At 43.3% G+C, this 26321-nt stretch overlaps 1 long non-coding RNA gene across 3 annotated transcripts; it reads right to left on the bottom strand.

The window, feature by feature from the left end:
- Nucleotides 1-14551: 14551 nt before the first annotated feature.
- On the bottom strand, nt 14552-22181 carry LOC113594700 (uncharacterized). 3 transcript variants are annotated; one of them, XR_003415116.2, is made up of 4 exons: nt 21308-22181; nt 17285-17388; nt 16698-16836; nt 14552-15595 (listed from the first exon to the last, which is right to left on the bottom strand). It is a non-coding gene; the product is annotated as an uncharacterized LOC113594700 (long non-coding RNA). The 3 variants fall into 3 exon arrangements; XR_008292638.1 differs by lacking the exon at nt 21308-22181 and having other exon boundaries at nt 14552-15268; nt 15495-15595; nt 17285-18334; XR_008292637.1 differs by lacking the exon at nt 21308-22181 and having other exon boundaries at nt 17285-18334.
- Between the last annotated feature and the right edge of the window lie 4140 nt (nt 22182-26321).

Raw genomic sequence — 26321 nt, forward strand, 5'->3', positions numbered from 1 at the left:
GGGACGATTGCCAGCAGCTTTTGCAGGTCCTGTTCACGACTGAGCAAAGAGAAAGAATCCTCAATGAGGCCCGAAAACTAGTTCCAGGTGCAGACGGGAATCCCACCACCAACCAGGCTCAGATAGATGCCTCCTTCCCCTTTACTTGGTCCCAGTGGTATTTCGACATGGCAGAAGGTAAGGAGAGGCTCTGGGTCTACCGCCAGACTCTCATGGGGAGTCTCCAAAAGGCTGCTAGAAAGCCAACCAATTTGGCCAAGGTAGGAAATGTACAACAGGGAAAAGATGAATCTCTGGCTGCCTTTTTAGAACGGATCATGGAGGCATTCTGTACCTATACCCCCCATGGATCCAGAGGCTCTGGAAAGCAAAGCAGCTGTTATCATGGCCTTTGTAAACCAATCGGCCATAAACATTAGGAAAAAATTACAGAAAATAGATAGGCTAGGAGAAAAAAGTCTGCAGGACTTACTAGTGGTAGCCAAAAAGGTATATAACCAGGAGCCTCCTGAGGATAAGCAGGCTCGCGGCATGGCGGCTGCCAGCAGGAAGCAGACTCGAGACCTGGCCAGAATACTACTAGCTACCACCACTGACTCCCCCGAGGAATGAGTCTGCCGTCTCCGGCAGCTGGCGGGCGACTCAAGAGGAGGTAAAGGAACCACCAAGGGGGGGGAGGGAAGCGGAGGCTGCAGAAAGATCAGTGCGCATACTGCAAGGAGATAGGGCACTGGGCTCGAGAATGTCTGAAAAACGCCGGCGGGAAGGGAAGCAAGACTGTTCGAGTAAAAGTCTTAGAGCTAGATGAGCTGAGTGATTAGAGGAATCAGGGTTTGGACCCTCTCCCTGAGCCCAGGGTAACTCTTAAAGTGGAGGGGACGCCTGTTGACTTTCTTGTCAACACTGGAGCGCAACATTCAGTCCTCTGCACCCCACAAGGAAAGCTAGCCAGCAAGAAGTCCTGGGTACAAGGGGCAACTGGTATGAGCCAGTGTTCATGGACTACCCAAAGAACGGTAGATTTGGGGACGGGACGGTATCCCACTCCTTTATGGTAATACCGGAATGCCCCTACCAACTGTTAGGATGGGACTTACTGACCAAGATTGGAGCTCAGATAACTTTCAGACAAGGGGGGCCTCAGGTCACTGATGGCAAGGGCCATCCCATCCAGGTCCTGACCACGAAACTAGAGGATGAATACTGCCTCCACCGGGAAGCCCTCCCGAGAGAGGATAATATAAACAGACGGCTACAAGAATTCCCCTTGGTTTGGGCAGAGACGGTGTGGGGGGGAATAGGACTAGCCACTCATAGGACCCCGGTCCTGGTAGAGCTCAAGCCAGGAGAAGGTCCTGTAAGGATCAAACAATACCCCATGTCTCAGGAGGCCCGGAACGGGATCCAGCCACACATCCGGAGACTACGAAGCCTAGGGGTACTAGTTCCTTGACAGTCTTCCTGGAACACCCCCCTACTGCCAGTCAAAAAGCCTCACACAAATGACTATCGACTGGTACAAGACCTCCCGGAAGTAAATAAGACGGTTACGGACATACACCCAACTGTTCCCAACCCATATACTCTCTTGAGCTCCTTGGCAACCTCCAGGGTCTGGTATACTGTACTAAATTTAAAGGACACCTTCAGTCTGCTGCTGGCACCCCAAAGCCAACCCTTGTTTGCCTTCAAGTGGCATGATCCAGAGGAGTGCTACAGCGGACAACTCACCTGGACACGGCTGCCTCAGGGGTTCAAAAATTCACCCACCATCTTCGAAAAGGCACTACACGAGGACCTGGGTGAGTACAGAAAGGAGCACCCTGGCCTCACCCTTCTACAGTATGTACATGACATCCTGGTTGCTGCTGACACGGCCAAGGACTGCGAGCGAGGGACCCAGGACCTGCTGGCTACCCTGGGGGCCTTTGGGTACTGGGCATCCATGAAGAAGGCTCAGATATGCAGGGAGAGGGTAAGTTACCTGGGATACATCCTGGAGGGCAGACAGCGGCAGTTATCAGATGCCAGAAAAGAAACTGTCCTAAAGATCCCTACTCCCACCACCTGAAGGGAAGTAAGGGAATTCCTAGGATTGGCTGGCTACTGCCGCCTCTGGGTTCTGGGTTTTGCTGAGATCGCCAGGCCCCTATATGAAGCTACCAAAGAGGGGAAAACATTTAAATGGACTGAAAAAGAAGAAACTGCCTTTAATCAGTTAAAAAAGGCCCTCCTAAGTGCCCCAGCCCTGGGTCTACCAGACATTACAAGGCCCTTCCACCTCTTTGTAGACGAACACAAGGGAATAGAAAAAGGGGTTCTAACTCAAGCCTTAAGCCCCTGGAACTGCCCGGTGGCTTACCTGTCCAAGAAGCTAGACCCAGTAGCTGCCGGCTGGCCGCCATGCCTAAGAATTATTGCGGCGACAGCACTCCTAGTCAAGGACGCAGACAAACTGACCCTAGGACAGATCTGGATCACGACCCCAAACGCCATTGAAGGGGTCCTGAAACAGCCTCCTGACAGATGGATGAGCAACACACATATGACTCATTACCAGAGCCTCCTACTCAACCCTCCACAGGTGCGGTTCCACCCCAGTGCGGCCCTCAATCCTGCAACCCTGCTGCCCGACCCTGAACTAGATGCTCCACTACATGACTGTGCCGGGATCCTGGAGCAAGTACATGGATTCCAGACGGATCTGACCGACCGGCCCCTCCCCGATGCTGAGGCTACTTGGTTCACTGATGGCAGCAGCTTTGTGCGAGACAGACACAGGAATGCGGGTGCAGCGGTGGTCACTGAAACGGACACTGTATGGGCGGAGGCACTACCCTCCAGAACATCAGCCCAGTGAGCAGAGCTCATCGCCCTTACCAAGGCGCTAACGCTGGGAGCTGGAAAACAGCTTAACATCTACACAGACAGCCGTTATGTGTTTGCCACAGCTCATATTCATGGGGCAATTTATCAGGAGAGGGGGTTACTGATGGTAGAAGGATGGACTATAAAACATGGCTTTTGGCTTCCTGCCAAGCTGGCCATTATCCACTGCCAAGGGCACCAGAAAACTGATAACCCGGTAGCTAGAGGCAATCGAAAGGCTGAGCAGACAGCCAAGGCAGTAGCCCTTACTTCAGTCCCCACCATGACAATACAACTACCAGACCCAGGAGACCCAGATTTACCAGACCAGCCCAAATACTCCCAGGAGGAGTTACAGAGGATCAAGAAACTCCCCATGGCCCAGGAGATAAAGGGATGGTAGTATACACCTAACAAGGAGCTCGTGCTGCCAGATCGGCTTGGAGTCTCAGTATTAGAGCACATGCATCGGTCTACTCACATGGCACAAAAATTAAGACTTAATCCGACATGCTGGAATCAAGGTTCACCAAGAGAACACCAAAATAGATCAAGTTGTATCTGCCTGTGAGACCCGCCAACTCACCAATGTTAGAGCCACATCAAATAAAAAAGGAACCAGGCTCGGAGGCACCAGACTGGGAACCCAATGGGAGGTCGACTTCACTGAAAAACCAGGAAAGTATGGTTATAAATATCTTTTAATATTTACAGACACCTTCTCTGGCTGGGTGGAGGCATACCCAACCAAGCATGAAATGGCTCAGACGGTGGCTAAGAAGCTACTAGAAGACATCTTACCCAAGTATGGTTTTCCTGCCATGGTAGGATCAGACAATGGACCAGCTTTTATCTCGCAGGTAATGCAGGCAGTAGCCAAGGCTATGGGGGCAAACCAGAAATTACATTGTACTTATAGGCCCCAGAGCTCAGGACAGGTAGAATGAATAGAACCGTAAAAGAGACCCTTACCAAATTAACCGTGGAAACTGGCGGGGACTGGGTGACTCTCCTACTGTACACCCTTTACCAGGTTAGAAACACTCCTTACACTCTGGGTTTTACTCCCTATGAGATCATGTTTGGCAGGCCACCTATTATTCCCCAACTTCAAGCTGAACTTCTTGCTGAGTTTAAAGATCAAGAACTTTTTCTTTCCTTGAGAGGGCTCCAGAGGGCACACGAGGACATTTGGCTGCGCCTCCGTGCCATCTACAAGGCTGGCCCAACTCCAACACCTCATTAGTACAGGCCGGGAGACTGGGTCTACATAAAGAGGCACGATTGAGAGACCCTCGAGCCACGCTGGAAGGGACCCTACTTCATGGTGCTGACAACCCCCACCGCTCTCAAAGTAGACGGCATCGCGACCTGTGTCCATCACACCCACGTTCAGCCAGTGGACCCCTCCTCAATCCAGAAGGACTTCATCACACAATGGGCCATCAATCGGGACCAACACAACCCGCTCAAGGTCAAGTTACAGCACATTCGACCCACCTGATATTGGTAACTCTGTTAACTCTGCTTGTCATTGTTCATGCTGCCGGGAGTCCCCACACCCCCCAAAACATTACCTGGCAGATCATAGACACCAGCTCAGGGACCGCGTGAGGGCCGTCCAACTGTTGGTCCTCTGTGCTCAGTACAAGCCCCTAATAACAGGAGAGGACAAAATAGAAATGCAGCCAGTCCCATGATTGGGTCCGCAAGCTACATGACAAGGGGGGAATGAAAGACCAGACCTAGGCCGGCCGACTCCATCTTGTTCTGTAAATAAATTCCTGCTCAAACCTCAGACCATGCCTCCTCCCCTTGAGTAACTTCCCACTCACCTGTTTAAACTTCCCAATCAAACCACACCCGGCAACCTGTGTGAAGGCACTCTGATCCTTCTCCAGCCAATTGGCTAAGGCCACGATCCCTATAAAACCTTTGTGCTCTTGAAACCTGCTCTCTTTCCCCGGTATCTCACTGCTGCATCGGTGCAGGTAGGGGATTGAGCTCTAGCTAGCTCGAATAAAGGCTCTTTGCTTTTGCATTAGACTCGGCTCCCTGGCTCGAATTCTGGGCATAACAGGCCCCAACATGCCAGGCAAAATGCGGGGCACGCATCTTCCCAAAGGCAATGGCCTGTACAGAGGTTGCCCCAGTGAGGTTGGAGCCTTGCACTCAGGGAACTGTCATACCAGGGTTCCTACACTTTCTGTCTCCAACACTAAGAACATTGTCACAGAGCCCCTCCTGCATGGCCCATCTCCCCCTCCACACACTGTGACCAGCTCCATCCTTTCCTCCTTGCCTCCTCTTTGTCTCTGCTTCTCTCTACTCCTGTCTCCCTCTGTTTCTTCCTCTCACTCTCTCGGACATGCCCAATTCCCCCATCACTGACTCAGTGTTTCTCTCCCTGTCTCTTTCTCTGCTTCTCCCCAGACCTTCATCCTTCTGTTCTATGCAGCCTTGTCCATGAAGCATGGCACCACATATCCTGTGTCCTCCTCTCTCCTGTCATGTTTAGCCCAGGCACTCATCACAGTGTATGCGAATCCTGTTACTGAAGTTGCTCATGCTGACCTGTACTGCAGCATTGTTGTTCTAAGCCACTCCTGGGAAGCATCTGGACAGCCAGACCTTGACCTCTTGGTGGCCCAGCCATGACGCCAAAGTTGCTGGAGGGCTGGTTGCCTCCACAACCTGGGAGGAAGGAGGGCCCTGCAGGCATCAGGGGCTCAAAAGCAGAATGCATGGGCTTTGAAGACCTGGAAAGAGCCTGATGCTTACAAAAAAACCCTGCCTTGGTGATGAAGGAAGAAAGGGTATCATGTCTTCGACCTCTGCCCTGCTCAGCTGTCACTAAGAAAACAGTTGGGGGGGGGGGGTACCTGGGTAGCTCAGTCGGGTAAGTGTCTGACTTCGGCTCAGGTTGTGATCTCATGGGTTATAAGTTTGAGCCTCTCATCAGGTTCCGGGCTGACAGCTCAGAGCCTGGAGACTGCATTGGATTCTGTGTCTCCCTCTCTCTCTCTGCCCCTCTCTCACTTGTGTTCTGTCTCTCTTTCTCTCCTGCTCAATAAATAAACAACCATTGCAAAGAAAATAAAAGAAAAAATAAACACTGGGAGGAATATGAGACACCATAAGTCTTACCCCAAAAACTACTACCATAAGTCTACCTCAGCTCCCACCTGGATTGATGCTACTGCGAGGTAGCTGGTGGTTGGGAAAAGTCCACAACATCTGGATTAATGCAGGGTTTCCTCACTGCAAACATTGCAGTATTCTGCAAATATGTCTTCCCTGAGAATTCATAATATTTTTACTACATGAACAGCTGCAGTGACTCTGCAAAAACACATTTCCCAGAGAAGGGAAAAGTGATGAATTATGAAATTTGGAAAAAAAAATAACCTTTGACTAAGAGCATTCAAAATTGCTAAGCACATCTCAGAAAGTAGGACTTTTCATGTTTTTCAGTTAGTGAGGATCACAACCAATGTTCTAACCAGGTTAATGACTAACTGTACAGAAAAGGAGTAAAATAACAATTAAACTGTTTCAGTTTTCAGGAATATTCCCATGAAAAGAGGTCTGGAAGAAGCGAGTCAGGCCAGGAGACGTATATTTGGAGTGAGATGTCATCCTCCTCATGTTATTTCCACAAACGCACAGTGACTGCCCTGTGGTCCTCAGCCTCTAAACACTTATGGCTTCTGGAGGCACCACCAAAGATGACAAGCTAAAAACAGAAAGGTCTGTAGGCTCTTGGGAAAGAGTTTTATTCTTGGTAAAGTAAATAACACCATCGAGTAAATACACCAAGTAAATACTTTACCAAGTTATTTACTTGGTAAAGTAAATAACACAACCTAGAGACAACACCAGGAGAGAGTGCTGTATAAAGAGACAAAAGATTCCAGAGAGAGAGTTACAACTGAAAATTGTCACATCATTTCCCTTGACCTTTTCTGTGTCCATAATAGGGACTGAATTCTTGTTACTCACAGAAGCTGCACCAGGTTCTGCATTTGATAGAGGACAAAGAAGGGATGGAGGTTTATTCCAGTTTGCATAGACTGCATGAAAAAACAAACAGAAGAAACCTTTGTGCCTTCCTCCACCATCTTGCACTGCTTCCTACAATCAGGTCCCTTACCAGAAACAGAGGGTTTCTGTTAAGAGGGTTTCTGAGTCTCCTTGGGACTCAGGGGAGCCTTGAGGAAGGCACCAGAAGGCTTGTTTGGATATTTTTTAATCAGCCAACTGCGGACAGGTCAGGGCTCAATTCACTGGAAATCAACACTAAAAGAAGGGTTTCCTTTTTTTTTTTTAATTTTTTTTAATGTTTATTTATTGAGAGAGAGAGTGAGACACGGAGCATGAGCAGGGGAGGGCCAGAGAGAGAGAGACACAGAATCCGAAGCAGGCTCCAGGCTCTGAGCTCTCAGCACAGAGCCTGACACGGGGCTCAAACTCACAAACTGCGAGATCATGACCTGAGCTGAAGTCTGACGCTCAGCTGACTGAGCCACCCAAGTGTCCCAAAAGAAGGGTTTCCTAATACACATCATGGGAAACGTCAATTTGTCAGATTAAAAATTAAAATATGAATGGCTTAGGATAATGTCTGCAAATGTCACCATGAACAGCACACTGCCCTTTTCTGCAAGGCATGGGTGGGATTTTTCAAGTGGTGTACTGTATATATCATCTGCCTTATGTATCTGACAAGGGATTATGTAAGTATTCATGAAAAGAAATGACCTTGAAGAGACTAATACTGTAGTAATAAGGAAGGGAAAGGTTAATGCTATGTGGAATGAGCTGCAAAGTTTCAGAGTTACACTAATAAAATAACATTACAGGAGAGAAATTTCACAAGACTTTTCTTTACTAATGGAGCACTATTGTTCACAATACAAAAAAATAAAGAATAAAGGGACCTCTAAACAGAGGAAGAAATGTCTGCTTTCTTTATACAAAGCATATTTTCTATGGGACATTTATCCAAAAGCCAATTCAAGAAAGCTCATCAGGACATACAGCTTCCAATTCATGCTGTTGTTCACGTTATTCATGAGAAACAAAATAAACAGCCTTCAACATTTTCTCAAGCTGGAAGGGGCGCTGACCCACAATCGTTCTAGCACCCTCGCTCCAGTTAAGTGTAATTGGGAGGTGGCAGGGGGACCCACAGTCAGTGGAGGGGTGTGAGCTTCACCACACGCAAGAGACAGACCCAAAGAGCTCTGCTGGCTGGTGCGTCTGAGGGAACTAGTGTCATGTCACCACTGTGAGATAACCTGTGCCCTCTATAACCACCAGGGACTCTTTGCATGAGACCAATGACACCCACTCGAAAAAGAAGCCGATTGTGCGGGTATTGCTGCGGAAGTTAAGCTACTGCATTTCACAATGTGCTCTGTACCTCTCCATGGAGGGATCTCCTTGTCAGGTCCTCGTGTCATTGGTTTGTGCCTCCCGAATTCCTCTGGAAACCTCTGTCTTTGGATGACTTCCAGTCTTGAAGATCAAGATGAATCAGTTTCACTAAGAGTTACCACAACCAGGCCTCTATTGGACACCAAACGGTTTAGCCTTTTTTAAAAACATCACGCTCTCTCCCCGGTATCTCACCGCTGCGTCAGTGCAAGCTTGTGTAAAAACTGCATTCCATGCCAGGCCTGAAATGTTCCAAAGCTCAGTTCGCTATCAGCATCCCAGGTGGTGCAATTAATAAAGAGCTAGCGTGGGGCCACTGGCACAAACAAGGCAGCTCCTTAGAGCCTGAACTTCCTATTTGTTCCATTCCTTGGGTAGATAACGCCTGTTAATTACTCTGGAGAAATTATTTTGGTGAGGAGAGAGGGAATATGGCGGCGTAGGAGGACGCTGGGCTCACCGCGCATCCTGCTGATCACTTAGATTCCACCTACACCTGCCTAAATAACCCAGAAAACCGCCAGAGGATTAGCAGAACGGAGCCTCCGGAGCCAAGCGCAGACGAGAGGCCCACGGAAGAGGGTAGGAAGGACGGCGAGGCTCCACCGTGCGCGCTCCACGGACTGGCGGGAGGGAGCTGGGGCGGAGGGGCGGCTCGCCGGCCAAGCAGAGCCCCCGAGTCTGGCTGGCAAAAGCGGAGGGGCCGGACGGACTGTGTTCCGACAGCAAGCGCGACTTAGCGTCTCGGAGGTCATAAGTTAACAGCTCTGCTCGGAAAGCGGGAAGGCTGGAGGACAAAGGGAGGGAGAGCTGCTGAGCCCCCGGACGGACGACAGAGCTCAGTGTGGTGGGGAACAAAGGCGCTCGCCAGCGCCATCTCTCCCGCCCATCCCCCAGCCAAAATCCCAAAGGGAACCAGTTCCTGCCTGGGAACTTGCTCGCTCCGCGCAAACACCCAACTCTGTGCTTCTGCGGAGCCAAACCTCCGGCAGCGGATCTGACTCCCTCCCGCTGCCACAGGGCCCCTCCTGAAGTGGATCACCTAAGGAGAAGCGAGCTAAGCCTGCCCCTCCTGCCCCCGTGCACCTTGCCTACCCACCCCAGCTAATACGCCAGATCCCCAGCATCACAAGCCTGGCAGTGTGCAAGTAGCCCAGACGGGCCACGCCACCCCACAGTGAATCCCGCCCCTAGGAGAGGGGAAGAGAAGGCACACCATTCTGACTGTGGCCCCAGCGGTGGGCTGGGGGCAGACATCAGGTCGGACTGCGGCCCCGCCCACCAACTCCAGTTATACACCACAGCACAGGGGAAGTGCCCTGCAGGTCCTCACCACTCCAGGGACTATCCAAAATGACCAAGCAGAAGAATTCCCCTCAGAAGAATCTCCAGGAAATAACAACAGCTAATGAACTGATCAAAAAGGATTTAAATAATATAACAGAAAGTGAATTTAGAATAATAGTCATAAAATTAATCGCTGGGTTTGAAAACAGTATAGAGGACAGCAGAGAATCTCTTGCTACAGAGATCAAGGGACTAAGGAACAGTCACGAGGAGCTGAAAAGCGCTTTAAACGAAATGCAAAACAAAATGGAAACCACGACAGCTCAGATTGAAGAGGCAGAGGAGAGAATAGGTGAACTAGAAGATAAAGTTATGGAAAAAGAGGAAGCTGAGAGAAAGAGAGATTAAAAAAAATCCAGGAGTATGAGGGGAAAATGAGAGAACTAAGTGATACACTAAAAAGAAATAATATACGCATAATTGGTATCCCAGAGGAGGAAGAGAGAGGGAAAGGTGCTGAAGGGGTACTTGAAGAAATTAGAACTGAGAACTTCCCTGAACTGGGGAAGGAAAAAGGCGTTGAAATCCAAGAGGCACAGAGAACTCCCTTCAGACGTTACTTGAATCGATCTTCTGCACGACATATCATAGTGAAACTTGCAAAATACAAGGATAAAGAGAAAATTCTGAAAGCAGCTAGGGATAAACGTGCTCTCACATATAAAAGGAGACCTATAAGACTCGTGACTGATCTCTCTTTTGAAACTTGGCAGGCCAGAAAGAATTGGCACGAGATCTTCAGTGTGCTAAACAGAAAAAAATATGCAGCCGAGAATCCTTTATCCAGCAAGTCTGTCATTAAAATAGAAGGAGAGATAAAGGTCTTCCCAAACAAACAAAAACTGAAGGAATTCGTCACCACTAAACCAGCCCTACAAGAGATCCTAAGGGGGACCCTGTGAGACAAAGTACCAGAGACATCACTACAAGCATAAAACATACAGACATCACAATGACTCTAAACCCGTATCTTTCTATAATAACGCTGAATGTAAATGGATTAAATGTGCCAACCAAAAGACATAGGGTATCAGAATGGATAAAAAAACAAGACCCATCTATTTGCTGTCTACAAGAGACTCATTTTAGACCTGAGGACACCTTTAGATTGAGAGTGAGGGGATGGAGAACTATTTATCATGCTACTGGAAGCCAAAAGAAAGCTGGAGTAGCCATACTTATATCAGACAAACTAGACTTTAAAGGCTGTAACAAGAGATGAAGAAGAGTATTATATAATAATTACAGGGTCTATCCATCAGGAAGAGCTAACAATTATAAATATCTATGCGCCGAATACCAGAGCCCCCAAATACATAAAACAATTACTCATAAACATAAGTAACCTTATTGATAAGAATGTGGTAATTGCAGGGGACTTTAACACACCACTTACAGAAATGGATAGATCATCTAGACACATGGTCAATAAAGAAACAAGGGCCCTGAATGATACATTGGATCAGATGGACTTGACAGATATATTTAGAACTCTGCATCCCAAAGCAACAGAATATACTTTCTTCTCGAGTGCACATGGAACATTCTCCAAGATAGATCATATACTGGGTCACAAAACAGCCCTTCATAAGTTTACAAGAAGTGAAATTATACCATGCATACTTTCAGACCACAATGCTATGAAGCTTGAAATCAACCACAGGAAAAAGTCTGGAAAACCTCCAAAAGCATTGAGATTAAAGAACACCCTACTAACGAATGAGTGGGTCAACCAGGCAATTAGAGAAGAAATTAAAAAATATATGGAAACAAACGAAAATGAAAATACAACAATCCAAACGCTTTGGGACGCAGCGAAGGCAGTCCTGAGAGGAAAATACATTGTAATCCAGGCCTATCTCAAGAAACAAGAAAAATCCCAAATACAAAATCTAACAGCACACCTAAAGGAAATAGAAGCAGAACAGCAAAGGCAGCCTAAACCCAGCAGAAGAAGAGAAATAATAAAGATCAGAGCAGAAATAAACAATATAGAATAAAAAAAAAAACCTGTAGAGCAGATCAATGAAACCAAGAGTTGGTTTTTTGAAAAAATAAACAAAATTGACAAACCTCTAGCCAGGCTTCTCAAAAAGAAAAGGGAGATGACCCAAATAGATAAAATCATGAATGAAAATGGAATTATTACAACCAATCCCTCAGACATACAAGCAATTATCAGGGAATACTATGAAAAATTATATGCCAACAAATTGGACAACCTGGAAGAAATGGACAAATTCCTAAACACCCACACTCTTCCAAAACTCAATCAGGAGGAAATAGAAAGTTTGAACAGACCCATAACCAGCGAAGAAATTGAATTGGTTATCAAAAATCTCCCAACAAATAAGAGTCCAAGACCAGATGGCTTCCCAGGGGAGTTCTACCAGACGTTTAAAGCAGAGATAATACCTATCCTTCTCAAGCTATTCCAAGAAATAGAAGGGGAAGGAAAACTTCCAGACTCATTCTATGAAGCCAGTATTACTTTGATTCCTAAACCAGACAGAGACCCAGTAAAAAAAGAGAACTACAGGCCAATATCCCTGATGAATATGGATGCAAAAATTCTCAATAAGATACTAGCACATCGAATTCAACGGCATATAAAAAGAATTATTCACCATGACCAAGTGGGATTCGTTCCTGGGATGCAGGGCTGGTTCAACATTCGCAAATCAATCAACGTGATACATCACATTAACAAAAAAAAAGAGAAGAACCATATGATCCTGTCAATCGATGCAGAAAAGGCCTTTGACAAAATCCAGCACCCTTTCTTAATAAAAACCCTTGAGAAAGTCGGGATAGAAGGAACATACTTAAAGATCATAAAAGCCATTTATGAAAAGCCCACAGCTAATATCATCCTCAACGGGGAAAAACTGAGAGCTTTTTCCCTGAGATCAGGAACACGACAGGGATGCCCACTCTCACCGCTGTTGTTTAACATAGTGCTGGAAGTTCTAGCATCAGCAATCAGACAACAAAAGGAAATCAAAGGCATCCAAATTGGCAAAGATGAAGTCAAGCTTTCGCTTTTTGCAGATGACATGATATTATACATGGAAAATCCGATAGACTCCACCAAACGTCTGCTAGAACTGATACATGAATTTAGCAAAGTTGCAGGATACAAAATCAATGTACAGAAATCAGTTGCATTCTTATACACTAACAATGAAGCAACAGAAAGACAAATAAAGAAACTGATCCCATTCACAATTGCACCAAGAAGCATAAAATACCTAGGAATAAATCTAACCAAAGATGCACAAGATCTGTATGCTGAAAACTATAGAAAACTTATGAAGGTAATTGAAGATTTAAAGAAATGGAAAGACATTCCCTGCTCATGGATTGGAAGAATAAATATTGTCAAAATGTCAATACTACCCAAAGCTATCTACACATTCAATGCAATCCCAATCAAAATTGCACGAGCATTCTTCTTGAAACTAGAACAAGCAATCCTACCACAAAAGGCCCCGAATAGCCAAAGTAATTTTGAAGAAGACCAAAGCAGGAAGCATCACAATCCCAGACTTTAGCCTCTACTACAAAGCTGTCATCATCAAGACAGCATGGTATTGGCACAAAAACAGACACATAGACCAATGGAATAGAATAGAAACCCCAGAACTAGACCCACAAACGTATGGCCAACTCATCTTTGACAAAGCAGGAAAGAACATCCATTGGAAAAAAAGATAGTCTTTAACAAATGGTGCTGGGAGAACTGGACAGCAACATGCAGAAGGTTGAAACTAGACCACTTTCTCACACCATTCACAAAAATAAACTCAAAATGGATAAAGGACCTGAATGTGAGACAGGAAACCATCAAAACCTTAGAGGAGAAAGCAGGAAAAGACCTCTCTGACCTCAGCCGTAGCAATCTCTTACTCGACACATCCCCAAAGGCAAGGGAATTAAAAGCAAAAGTGAATTACTGGGACCTTAGGAAGATCAAAAGCTTCTGCACAGCAAAGGAAACAACCAACAAAACTAAAAGGCAACCAACGGAATGGGAAAAGATATTTGCAAATGACATATCGGACAAAGGGCTAGTATCCAAAATCTATAAAGAGCTCACCAAACTCCACACCCGAAAAACAAATAACCCAGTGAAGAAATGGGCAGAAAACATGAATAGACACTTCTCTAAAGAAGACATCCGGATGGCCAACAGGCACATGAAAAGATGTTCAACGTCGCTCCTTATCAGGGAAATACAAATCAAAACCACACTCAGATATCACCTCATGCCAGTCAGAGTGGCCAAAATGAACAAATCAGGAGACTATAGATGCTGGAGAGGATGTGGAGAAACGGGAACCCTCTTGCACTGTTGGTGGGAATGCAAATTGGTGCAGCTGCTCTGGAAAGCAGTGTGGAGGTTCCTCAGAAAATTAAAAATAGACCTACCCTATGACACAGCAATAGCACTGCTAGGAATTTATCCAAGGGATACAGGAGTACTGATGCATAGGGGCACTTGTACCCCAATGTTCATAGCAGCACTCTCAACAATAGCCAAATTATGGAAAGAGCCTAAATGTCCATCAACTGATGAATGGATAAAGAAATTGTGGTTTATATACACAATGGAATACTACGTGGCAATGAGAAAAAATGAAATATGGCCTTTTGTAGCAACGTGGATGGAACTGGAGAGTGTGATGCTAAGTGAAATAAGCCATACAGAGAAAGACAGATACCGTATGGTTTCACTCTTATGTGGATCCTGAGAAACTTAACAGAAACCCATGGGGGAGGGGAAGGAAAAAAAAAAAAGAGGTTAGAGTGGGAGAGAGCCAAAGCATAAGAGACTGTTAAAAACTGAGAACAAACTGAGTGCCCTCTGCCGTCTCCAGATCATGAGCCCTGAGCTCGAGAGAGAAACACATCCACATTTAGCTGTGGTAGGGTGTGCACAAGAGGAGGAGAGAAAATATTCTTACCCTGTTGTCCTGAAATGCCTTCTCACAAAGAGCAATGTGAAACCGTCAGCACATCAATAAAACCCATGTGGAGAGATTCAGTGTCCTGTTATGATCATCTGCGTTAGATCTGCTGAAGCATTCAGGAACTATTTGGCAGAGTGCAGGCTACCTGGTATCCGAAGGTGAGCTCTGACTGCTGCAGCTGTTCTTGTGTTTCTTCTACTCTTCTCCTGGGCGTGCAATGGCTTTCATCAGATGAAGCACCATGTTGAGGGTGTTGTTTGGCCCAGGTTCCCATTATAAGAACTGAATTCTCATACACATGACCCAATCATAGAAGATACATTTCACGTGAGGAGGAGAGTACAGAAAGCTCAAAGCCATCGCTCCATCATCTTGGATTTATCATTTAATGCCTGTGGGGCTCCATGTTGACACGGTCTCAACTGTGGTGACAGCTAATTCTGCAGTGAGGATCTTTCGTTGTAAAGTTCAAATCTTCTTTACCTTGTATCCTTATCATATTTCTTATGGTTACAAGTGGGTCTCTAAAATGGGATCTTCATACTTGTCGCTGTGATTTGTCCTCGACCAAACTGCTTCCTGAGGTTTGTAATCATTTCCAGCACCTCCAGAAACATGTTCAGGAACCATTTCCACATAGTCTGGCCAGGATGGAGGATCAGGAAATCTTTAGTTACTTAACTTGTTTAGATTAATAGTTTTAACTTAACATCTGGAAAATGTCACATATCTCTTGAAGTCTCTATAGAAATGAATGTCTCCTGAATGTTTGTGTACATTTACGTGCTACATGGCTCTAAACACTGTACAAAGATTCAATGTAATACAATGGCCGTCGTGTGAGCTGCTGGTAGGAGCTGAACTCACTTGTAGTTCCGAAGCTCTTCTGCAGCTAATTTCCCTTTCTCCTCTGTAGCTGATAGCTGCTTCTCCCCTTCCACTGCTCCCATTCTTTCAGTCCCAGCTTCCTATGAGGGGAAAGAAACATATATTACCTGGTAACCCATGTAAAATTCTGCCTTTATTGCCACTCCCTGAAATCTAAAGGCAGGATTTAAATGTCCCCTCTCTCCTTCCCTGTAAATGCACAAACCAGGGGGAAGCAGTGACGCCCCCCATTAAGGATCTAAACAAACGCAACTCCAGCATGGGGGCAAGACTTTGGCATCTCTGAACTTCTCTTCACAGCTCTCTATTCATACTCATCAATACATCACATAAATATAAAAAGCCCACATGAGATGCACTAAGAGCCCTTCCAGTCTCAGGCTCTTGTGATTGGGATGGCAAAATTGTATTTCTGTTCAATGTACAAAACTGAGCCTGGCCAACTCATCACAACTAAACACATAAGGATGACGCAGGGGTTTCTGACTTGACTGATTTCTCTAAAGAGCCTTGAACTTTCAATCAAGGCTCGGGCCATGACATTGCCATAGAGACATCTTTCCAGGACATGGTGACATTGACAGTGTACAATGACCTCCTGGATATTTCTACTGTTCACGAGGGAACTCCTGCCTCCTGCCTCAAATACACCAGTTGAGAAGAATGTAAAATACACTGATGAAAAGAAAATGATGTGAATTGCACACCTTCATAATATTGTCTGCTGGAAAAGGAATGTGGGGAAGGGAAGGGAAAGAGGGAAAGGAAGGAAAACTGAGTTCACAGGTTTCAGTAATGCTGGCACTCCTGATCTCCTACCAGACATAACTCCCATATCATCTGCAGCAAGATACCATCACAGTACACCTGAATTTTCCTCCCAGTATTTCCTACCTAATGTCTAGAGTTTAAACAAAAAAATATATACATATGGCAGTCATGTCGCTACGATGGGGCTGAAATGTAAGAGACAATGAAAATGAACCCTGAGGTTTCCACAAAGTGAAGGAAGGTGCAGATCACAGAAATCAAGGCAGAAGGGAGAAACATAATTCTTTACTGATTACTACAGTAAAAGTATGGTTGGTGTTAAATGTGCTCAACGAAAGAAAATTATCCCCACTGTCTGACACATTCGTTCTTACAACAGTGTTTGTAACAATTAACTCCTGAAAATCTTACTCTTCTGAGAGCCTCTGTCTTTGTCCACACATTCCATCACGAACGTCTATATTCCTCTTCAGCGTGTCCCATTTGGTGTCCTTTGCCCCTTTCACACACCTAAGTGCATCACAGTTGTCCCCCAGTTGCCTTTTGCTGACTGTCAAGCACAAAACAGTTTACTTGAGTGTGCACACCTGTTTCCACGAGTGTGGCCATGAAGGGGGTGAGGAGAAAGGACAAGATTCCCAAAACAGGAAGCCACTTTTTACCTTCCCAGAGCAAACTCATTCTACCAAGTGCGGTTTTCTCCTCCCCAAAGCAACACCTATTTCAGGTTACATTATGAGACGTCAAGATTCCCTGCATCAAATCCTAGATGCATGCAGTAGTATCTCCTGACTTTAAGACATATTTGAGAAAGGTGGAATGACTATAGAAGAACGTACAGTATAGCGAATGTACTTACCAATACTAAAATGTGCACTTAAGTGTTTATGATAGGAATCTTTCTAATGCATGTATTTTACCATAAAGAAGAGAAACTTAAGAAAGTAATGATATTCAGTTCTTTGATTTATATAACATTTGATAGTAAATTATGTTACCTGATTCCTTTGGATCTTAAGCTGAGCATTTTCTTTCTGCAGAGGCTGTTTTCAGATTTCGATTTCACTTCGCTGGTATCAACTTCATTAAGGGAGAGGTGAACCTGAACAAAATATTCTCTCTAGTGAATTCTTCCCAAGATCACTCAGTAGATCACATATAAATCGAATATTCTAAGACATGAAGATTTGTTTTTCTTCAAAGCTAAAGTGTACAATGGAAATTCTTCAGGAAATAGAGGGAATTTACTTCTAAAACTTCTGAAGTATTTACTAAATTAGCACCTTTCAAGTTCTTTGTAGATTTTTCCTTTCCCTGATTTGCAAGTAAGATAGAAACAAAACGTGTACTAGGCTTTCCAAACATACACTGGACAATGTGTCACGAGGAAGCATTGTCAATAGAACATGCCCCACAGTCAGTCTCTGTATCATTAAAAACAGTCGATCCAGTTTGAGACAAAGGGAAAAGCCAGACACATAAATAAATGAAGGACGAGGAGAATGGTGGAAGGTGTAAATGTTTCAGAGCAACAGTCTTGATTTTGAGACAACGGAACTGTGACTGGATGACAATGAAAAAGCGAAGAAAGTGTAAAATCTTTCAAGCCAAACAACTCCAATGAATGACTTTTCTTTACAGAAGAGAAATTTTGTCACCAGATTCACTTTCAAAATTCTCAGAATTAAGAGGAACACAACTGTTCAACATGGCGAGAAACCTCTAGTGCTCTCTCCTGGAAGAAATGAATGATATAAAACTTAAGCCAGGGTTATGAAAACAAATTCTGCCTCACTCCTACCTATAAGAGGTACTGTAGTGTTACTGCTTGAAACAGCAGTGAACAGCATGGAAGGTTGAGGGGCTCAATTCACCCAATGACCAAAAGGGCTGAAACATCAAATTATGGTAGGTCAGGAAGCCCTGATTCTTGACATTCTGATTTCTCTCAGACTGCAACAAAGTGTGCACACTTGGAACGATGTCCTAAAAAATTCATTAGTGCACTCAAGTGTCTCACGGTTATTCTTCAACAAAACACATAGTCACCAGGAATACTTATTACTTTTACTTCCATTTTTAAAGGACAAAAAAAGGATTTTTATACATTTTTAAATTTATTTTTTGAGAGAGAGTCAGAGCGAGCAAGCAGGGAAGGGCAGACAGAGACAGAGGGAGAGAATCCCAAGAAGGATCCCCACCATCAGCATGGAGCCTGATGCAGGGCTCAAACTCATGAACCATGAGATCATGACCAGAGCTGAAACCAAGGGTTGGATGTTTAACCAACTGAGCCACCCAGGCGCCCCAGGACAAAGAAGGGATTTTTATCTTATATCTACGTGCTTCATAAGAGGGAAGATTATTTTTCCATATGGTTTCTTGAGCACATTTCTTTGCTCCATTGATCTACACAAATATGTAATAAAGGATTCAGAATTCAAAAACATTAATTATGCTGACATAAAAACCTATCTCTTGTGGGTAAGTCATTACAGAAATACAGGATGTGGTGATAGGTGATGATTGCTTTGAATTTAGCCTGGTAGAGAATGGGTTGAAATCGGACATCAGGATAAAAGAGGAGATGGCAAAATCAGTGAACCATAAGTGAACGCACTTCAAGATGAAATCATGAAAATGAAAAAACGGGGGGGGGGGATGGTTATACGTGCTGTTCACAAATGGATATTTTTTTCTGAACGTTTTGCATTTTCCTTCATGTAATACTTAATGTTCTCAGAAATTTGACCTAAATTAACCAAAAAGATTAATAAAGTAATTTCTTAAGATTATTACCAAAACCAGTAAAATCAAATTACCCATTGTGTCAACAGAAAGGCACATGATCCGGCACTTTGGTCACATATAACATTTTGGCATTTCTGTGGTCCCTGAAGAAAGCAAGTTTTAGTGGCATTTTATTTTTCTTAATCTCTTTCTCTCCTTTCCTCTCTCTGTCTCTGTCTCTCTCTCTCCTCTTTCTTTTTCTTTCAGAGAGAGAGAGAACACATGAGTGGGTGAAGGGTAGGGAGAGAGAGAGAAAATCTTAAGCATATTCCAGACTCAGCGGGAGTCCAAGTCAGGGCTCTATCCTATGACCCTGGGATCATTTCCTGAGCCAAAATCGAAAGTCAGATACACAACGGGCTGAGCCACACAGGTGTCCCCTAATATGCCATTATTAAGCAAGATTATTCTTAGAATATATGAACACTTCAAATATCCCTGATTTCATTGGAGGAGAAATAGAGAAAATAAAGTATCATACATACTTATATTCTGTATTTCATGACCAAATAAACAAATCAGTGCAAATACTTTAAAAACAAAAGTCAAACAGAAAAAATAACCTACCTAATTTCATCCAGGTTTTCCCCCACTTTCACTCACACTTTAAAAATAAAGAGACTCCTGGGTGGCTCAGTCAATTGAGATCCAACTTCAGTGCAGGTCATCTTCTTACCACTCACCAGTTTCAGCCCATATCAGGCCCCCTTCTGTCAACACATAGCCTGCTTCAAATCTTCTGTCCTCCTCTCCCACTGCCCCCTCCTCACTTGCACCCTCACTCTCATAAATAAATCTTTTAAATAAATGGATACATAAATAACTATAACTATAACTGTAACTATAAAAACAACAAGAGAGTCAGGCTTCTGGGTGCATGATCAGTTGATTTTGGCTCAGGTCATGATCTCACTGTCGGTGAGATTGAGCCCTATGTGAGGCTCTATACTGAAAACATGGAGGCTGCTTGCGATTCTCTATCTCTCCTTCTCTCTCTGCTCCTCCATCACTCGTGCACACACTTTCTTTTTCAAAATAAGTAAATAAGCATTTAAACAAATACTGAGAGAGAAATTATTCTAAATGTCACTTTTTTGGCACTAGAGGCCTCCAATGTTTTTCTGCTGTTCCACAGGGTCCTGTCCATGGGACCCAGGGTGGGATGTTCAGGTGCATATGTCCTTGGAATCAAACACACTTGGGTAAAAATCTCAGCTTGACTACTTAGTAGCTAGAACCCTGGATAACTCCTCATGTCCCCAAATCACAAGATGATGAAAGCCCAAGATGCAAACCTTACCATCTGCGTTATTGGTAAAAACAGCATGCACGCAGGAAAAACTCACCTTACATGTGGATAGCATATGGAAAGCACCTAGAACAGGGCCCAGTACTCCAGAATCTTCTGAAAGCCATTGAATTCTATTGTTTGGTCCTAAGCTGCAAGCTTACCTTCTATTTGTACAATGTGAGAGCTCTACTGCCCTGAGATCACCCTTGTCTATACCAGCAGTGCTGTATTCTCCATAGCAACACCAGCAGTTGAGGACCCAGTATATGCCGGGTCACTAAATCAGCACAGTCCATGAAGCCCATACACAATCCATTAGCCCCATTTTGCATCTTGTTCACTTCCACTCACTTTCCACTGGCATTAAAGGCTCTCTCCACCTAGCACTCATAACACATGTTTACACCTCGCTAGTGACACACAAGTGGCCTGGCAATATCTGACCTCTTCTCTAAGCCTTGAGCCTCTCAACAGGCTCAGATAGTACCTTAATCTGTATATTTCCCCCAGTAGGCAGGTCATGTCAAAATACTCCTGCCACTGGATTCTTAAACATTTCTGACCAGAGTTAAATTCATCCACTTCTTTTTGTCTGATTTTTTCCTCTACTTTGTCACCTGTCTTAGTTGCTGGCAAGTCAATCTGTGTTATCACATAGGATGCAAACAAGGAAAAGTCACTGTAAAGAGTTAAGGGACTAACTAGACCAGATAAGTCAATGTCTTTACTTCTAGCTGAATTAGAAAACACGGTGAACAGCTGTATTAAAAAAAAAGTTTAAGGGGCACCTGGGTGGCTCAGTCTGTTGAGCATCAAACTCTGTGGCTCAGGTCATGATCTCATGGGTTGTGAGATCGAGCCCCGTGTCAGGCTTTTGAATCTTTTAAAAAGAAATTTAAAAACAATAGATTACAAGGAAAATAGAAGCCTGAAATCTTACCTTCATATACTCGATTCTACCTAGAAGAGAGATAAAGAAAATTAAATTTGATGTAGAAACAATATTTTTTATAAAAGTATAACTCATGACAACAATGTCAAAATCATAATCCAATGTGCATTAAAATAAAGGGTGATTCAGCAAAATAATGTTTGTAACTGTTGCAAATGGTATAGTTAACATACAGTGTTATATTTGATTGGGTGCACATATCGGGATTCAATAATGCTGTACCTTACTCAGGGTTCATCCTGGTAAGTGTACTCTTTAATTCCCATCACCTATTTCTCCCATCCCCCCACCCCCCTCCGCTTTGGTAACCATCACTTTGTTCTCTAAAGTTAGGAATCTGTTTCTTGGCTCGTCTCTCTCTTTTTCCCCCTTTGCTCATTTGCTCTGTTTCTTAGATTCCACATATGAGTGAAATCATATGGTATTTATCTTTCCTGAGCATTATATCCTATCAATCTGTGTTGTTGCACATGGCAAGATTTCATTCCTTTTTTTGGCTGAGTAATATTCTAGTGTGTGTGTGTGTGTGTGTGTGTTAATGTATATATCACCTCTTCTTCATCCACTTATCTATGGATGGACACTTGGGCTGCTTCCACAATTTGGCTATTGTAAATAACGCTGCAGTAAACATAGGGGTATGTCATAGACTCTAAGTCTATACTTCTCTTTTGGCCAGCAAAAGAGCAGACGCAGGATTCAAACTAGAGATGGCTAATGTCCAGGAAAAGGACAAGAGCCCCGAATAAGGGTGCTTGCCCCACATTTATTCAGATCAGAAGGATTGCAAACGTGATGGGTGTGTACAAAGAGACAAAGAAACTAAGAACATTAACTGGTGGATGTGAGGGGGAAAAGGGGATTTTGAGGATATATAGTGTTTGGGGTTTGGGTCGACATAAAACAAAATCCAGGCACTGGGCAGATGGATAGATGGTTGTTAACAGCAGACAGGAGGTGCTGTGCCTGTTTATCTTTGCCAGGCTAGGGGATGAGACAGATAGGGAGAATAACCTCAGAGTTAATAAGCTGCCTTTTTTTTTGTTAACCATCTCCACTCCGGGCTGCTTTGCCTGCATCGCAGTGGTCCAAAGTCCAATTCACCAATGTACCTATCCTGGCCCTATTCTGCTAGGAAAGCAGCTTTCTGCTATAGTAATAAATTTGGGGTGCTTCACCCGGAATATCTAATATTGTTATTTCTGTGTATTGGCCATCTTTGAGCCATTTCTGTTTCAGTCCTCTGCCTCTATATATTTTGGGGGCTCAGCACCCCCTCCCTATTTGGGGATACTTTTGCACCTTCATATTACCGGCACCTTTGTTCCTCCCTATTCTCAGGGTGTCTTTGCACCGCCCCCCCCCCCCCATTCTTGGAGTGCCAATCTGGTTTACCCAAACTCAGTTGTATTATATTGACTGTATTTCTTTGTGCCTTGTTAACCCATTGGCGTAAGCCCAGGGGATTCCTAAGCTTTTCCCATACAGGGGTACTTATATCCTGTAGAAGTAGTTTTTTTTTCTTCTTTTGTATTCTTTGGGTAAATACCCAGTAGTGTAATTACTGCCTCACAGATTAGTTCTATTAATTATCAGAGGAAACTCCATACTGTTTCAAAATGGCAACAGCAATTTGCATTCCCAGCAGAAGTGCATGAGTGTTCCTTTTTCTCCACTTCCTCGCCAACACTAGTTTTTTTCTTGTCTTATTGATTTTAGCCGTTCTGACAGGTGTAAGGTGATATCACGTGGTGGTTTTGACTTGCATTTCCCTGACCATGAATGATGTTGAGCATCTTTTCATGTGTTTGTTGGCCTTCTAAATGTCTTCCTCGTGGAAATGTCTGTTGGTGACTTTAGTCCATTTGTAGATTGTATTGTTTTCTGGCTGTTGAGTTGTATAGTTTACTCGTATATTTTGGGTACTAGCCCTTTATCACCTATGTCATTTGCAAATCTCATCTCCCATTTAGTGGGTTGTCTTTCAGATTTATGATTGTTTCCATCGCTGAGCAGGAGTGATTTATTTTGATGTAGCCCCAATAGTTTAATTTTGTTTTTATTTCCTCTGCCTCAGGAAACACTCTAGAAAAGTGTACCCATGACCTAGCATACTAAAACATTAGATGTAGAATAACCTATAGAAATAATTTCCTTTCTACTTGCTGATATTTCCACAACCATTTCTTTGGAAGAGAATTAAGGTAGATATCTTATTTTTGACCACAAGCTCTGTTTCCATTCTATGAAACAGATACAAAACTACTAATCTTCAATAATGGAAATGGCAGACTTATTTTAATAACCAATGCACCATTTACTTCCAATTCTTTTTTGTCAAGTCCAGTAGCCGTAATAAAAACAAGAACCACAAATATCTCAGAGATTCAGACAAAACAAAAGTAAAAATGTTTGGACTAAGAGATGCCTCTGACTCACCAGAACACTGGAGAAGTGTCTGCTGCAGTTGGCTATTTTCTGAATTGACAAGCAATTCTGTCAAATCAGGTCCTATGATTTTCCCACATCACAAACAACAAAGGTTTTCAAATCAGAAAGGAAGTAGGAGATGGCTAGAGAAAACACACAAGCAACAACAGAAATAAAAACAAACGTTTCCAGAAAGTGCAAAAGGTGCTTCCTTGACTGGAGTCATTCCCTGAAGACATTATAAAATTAAACAGGTACTTGAGACGTTATCGAGAGATCTGAACAAAGTAAACAAAATCATAGGAAATATGTTCTCAGACCACAAATCACTCAAGTTAGAGATCAAAAACAAAAAGTTCTTAGTTGGACAATGACAAAAAAAATGAGATTAAATAACCTTCTTAAAAAGACATGGATTCTAGGGGAGTTGGGTGGGGGGATGGCAGAAATAGGTGAAGTAGATCAAGAGTACACTTGTGAAGAGCACGAGAAATGCATGAAATCACTGAATCATATGGAACACCTGAAACTAATATTGCACTGTATGTTAATTATAGTTAATTTTTTAAAAAGTCCATATATTTCAAAGAAGACATTTCTGCAGAAATTTTAGCATATTTAGTCTAAATAATAATGAAAATTGAACTTATTAGAGGGAAATTTGTAATACTGAGTGAATATAAAAGGTCCAGCTAGTATAGAATTTTCTGCTTACTTATGATTACAGGTCTATCTGTAAGGCACTTTGGTATACACACAGCAAAACCAGTTCACCAGAGGTAAATTAGACAAGCATTAGTTCCCATGGAGGCAGGAATAATGCTATGTTTCCAGTGAATTTCAAACACATCACAGCCCAGAGGAAAATGGTCAGGCAAAATATGGACAGGCTGAAATAATATTGGAGATGATGAGGAATCTTAAAGACGTTTACAATATATCTGTCATAAATATTCATCCTTATAAACCCTCTACCAGCCTCCAGGAGGTTAATAAGCACACCTCTCAAATGTCTCCTCATGGAAGAGCCAGAGGACAGATGGCTTACAAAGGAACAGGAACAAACTTATGGGGGTGACGACTGCGTTTGCTATCTTACTGTGGTCATGGTTTCATTGCTGCTTACCATTTGTCAAATATCAATGAATTGTATTCTTTAAAAAGGTATTGTTATTCTATACAAAGTATACGACACTGAAGCTGTAGGAAAGATATAATTGGCAACACTGAGACGTTTTATTTTGCTGACAAACATATTGCAACTCTGTTTTAATAGTAAGAATTTGTAACCCAATGTAAAGTAGAATAATTAAGAAAATGCAAATTTATAATAGATAAGAAGTCAATGACTTCTATTGTACATTCACGAAATACTTGGATAAAATCCTTTGGAATATCTCCAAACTATGCCCCAAATTCATGGAATAATGGAAGAAAGTAAAAACAAAAAATGTACTAGTGAGGCAAATGAGATTGTTCTAGAGAAAGATGTTTACAGATACGGATATATCTGAGAGAGATGGGCAACTGCTATTATACTAATATGTGATTATTTTTCCAAGAAGAGGAATTACACATTATGGTTCACTTTTTGATGTTTTCTTTCAATGTTCACTTTGATTCTGAATCACAGCTGAAAATGTCAGATTTCCGAGGTAAAAAAAAAAAAAGATTTGCCTAATCAAGTTGTATATTTTGATAATATATGTGGGAATTTAAGTATCCTGAACACACATCTCCAGATAGCCAGTGAAAGGAATTCATGTTTCTATTTCATGGTATTGTGCTAAAATCAATCAATAGCAACTCTGAAAATTGATCTCTAAAAGAACATAGGGGCGCCTGGCTGGCTCAGTTGGTTCAGCAACTGACTTTGGCTCAGGTCATGATCTCACAGTCCGTGAGTTCGAGCCCCACATCAGGCATTGTGTTGACAGCTCAGAGCCTGGAGACTGCTTCACATTCTGTGTCTCCTTCTCTCTCTGCCCCTCCCCTGCTCACACTCTGTCTCTTTCTCTCAAAAATAAATAAACATTAAAAAAAATTTTAATAAAAAATAAAGAATACAAAATTCCAGGATATGGTCACCAAAACAACAGAACACTATCATTCTACAAAAACTGGACTTAGAAGAACTTTAGGAGCAAAACACTCACAATGCAATTCACACTAATTCTCAAACCAAGTTAATTTTGTTCAAATGAACATGTCTAGAAAGAAGCCTCTGAAACCTGTAACATTTTCATCTTCAGCTGTAAGAGATGAGGTCACGAAAATGTGTAATGGTGGGAAATATACACTGTCTTTGTCTAGCCAGTGTCTGAAAGAAAGCAGTAGCTGTCAGCACAATGGTTGGTCATGGGGCTCAAATGCACCAAAGACACAGGCCATCTTGTCACGAAGGTAAATCATCTTCAGCTGTGGGCACTCTTGGCGCATCTGGCCACTGTCTGCCTACTGATATCGGTAGTTGACAGTGAACTAGATTAGATCCATTGGAGCCAATAACACTAGGTTCTCATAGTCAATGGCCATGAGTAGTTGGAGGTGGGAAATGCAAGACAAGTTAGTT

The sequence above is a fragment of the Acinonyx jubatus genome, chromosome F2 (assembly GCF_027475565.1).
Source record: "Acinonyx jubatus isolate Ajub_Pintada_27869175 chromosome F2, VMU_Ajub_asm_v1.0, whole genome shotgun sequence".
Lineage (NCBI taxonomy): Eukaryota > Metazoa > Chordata > Mammalia > Carnivora > Felidae > Acinonyx > Acinonyx jubatus.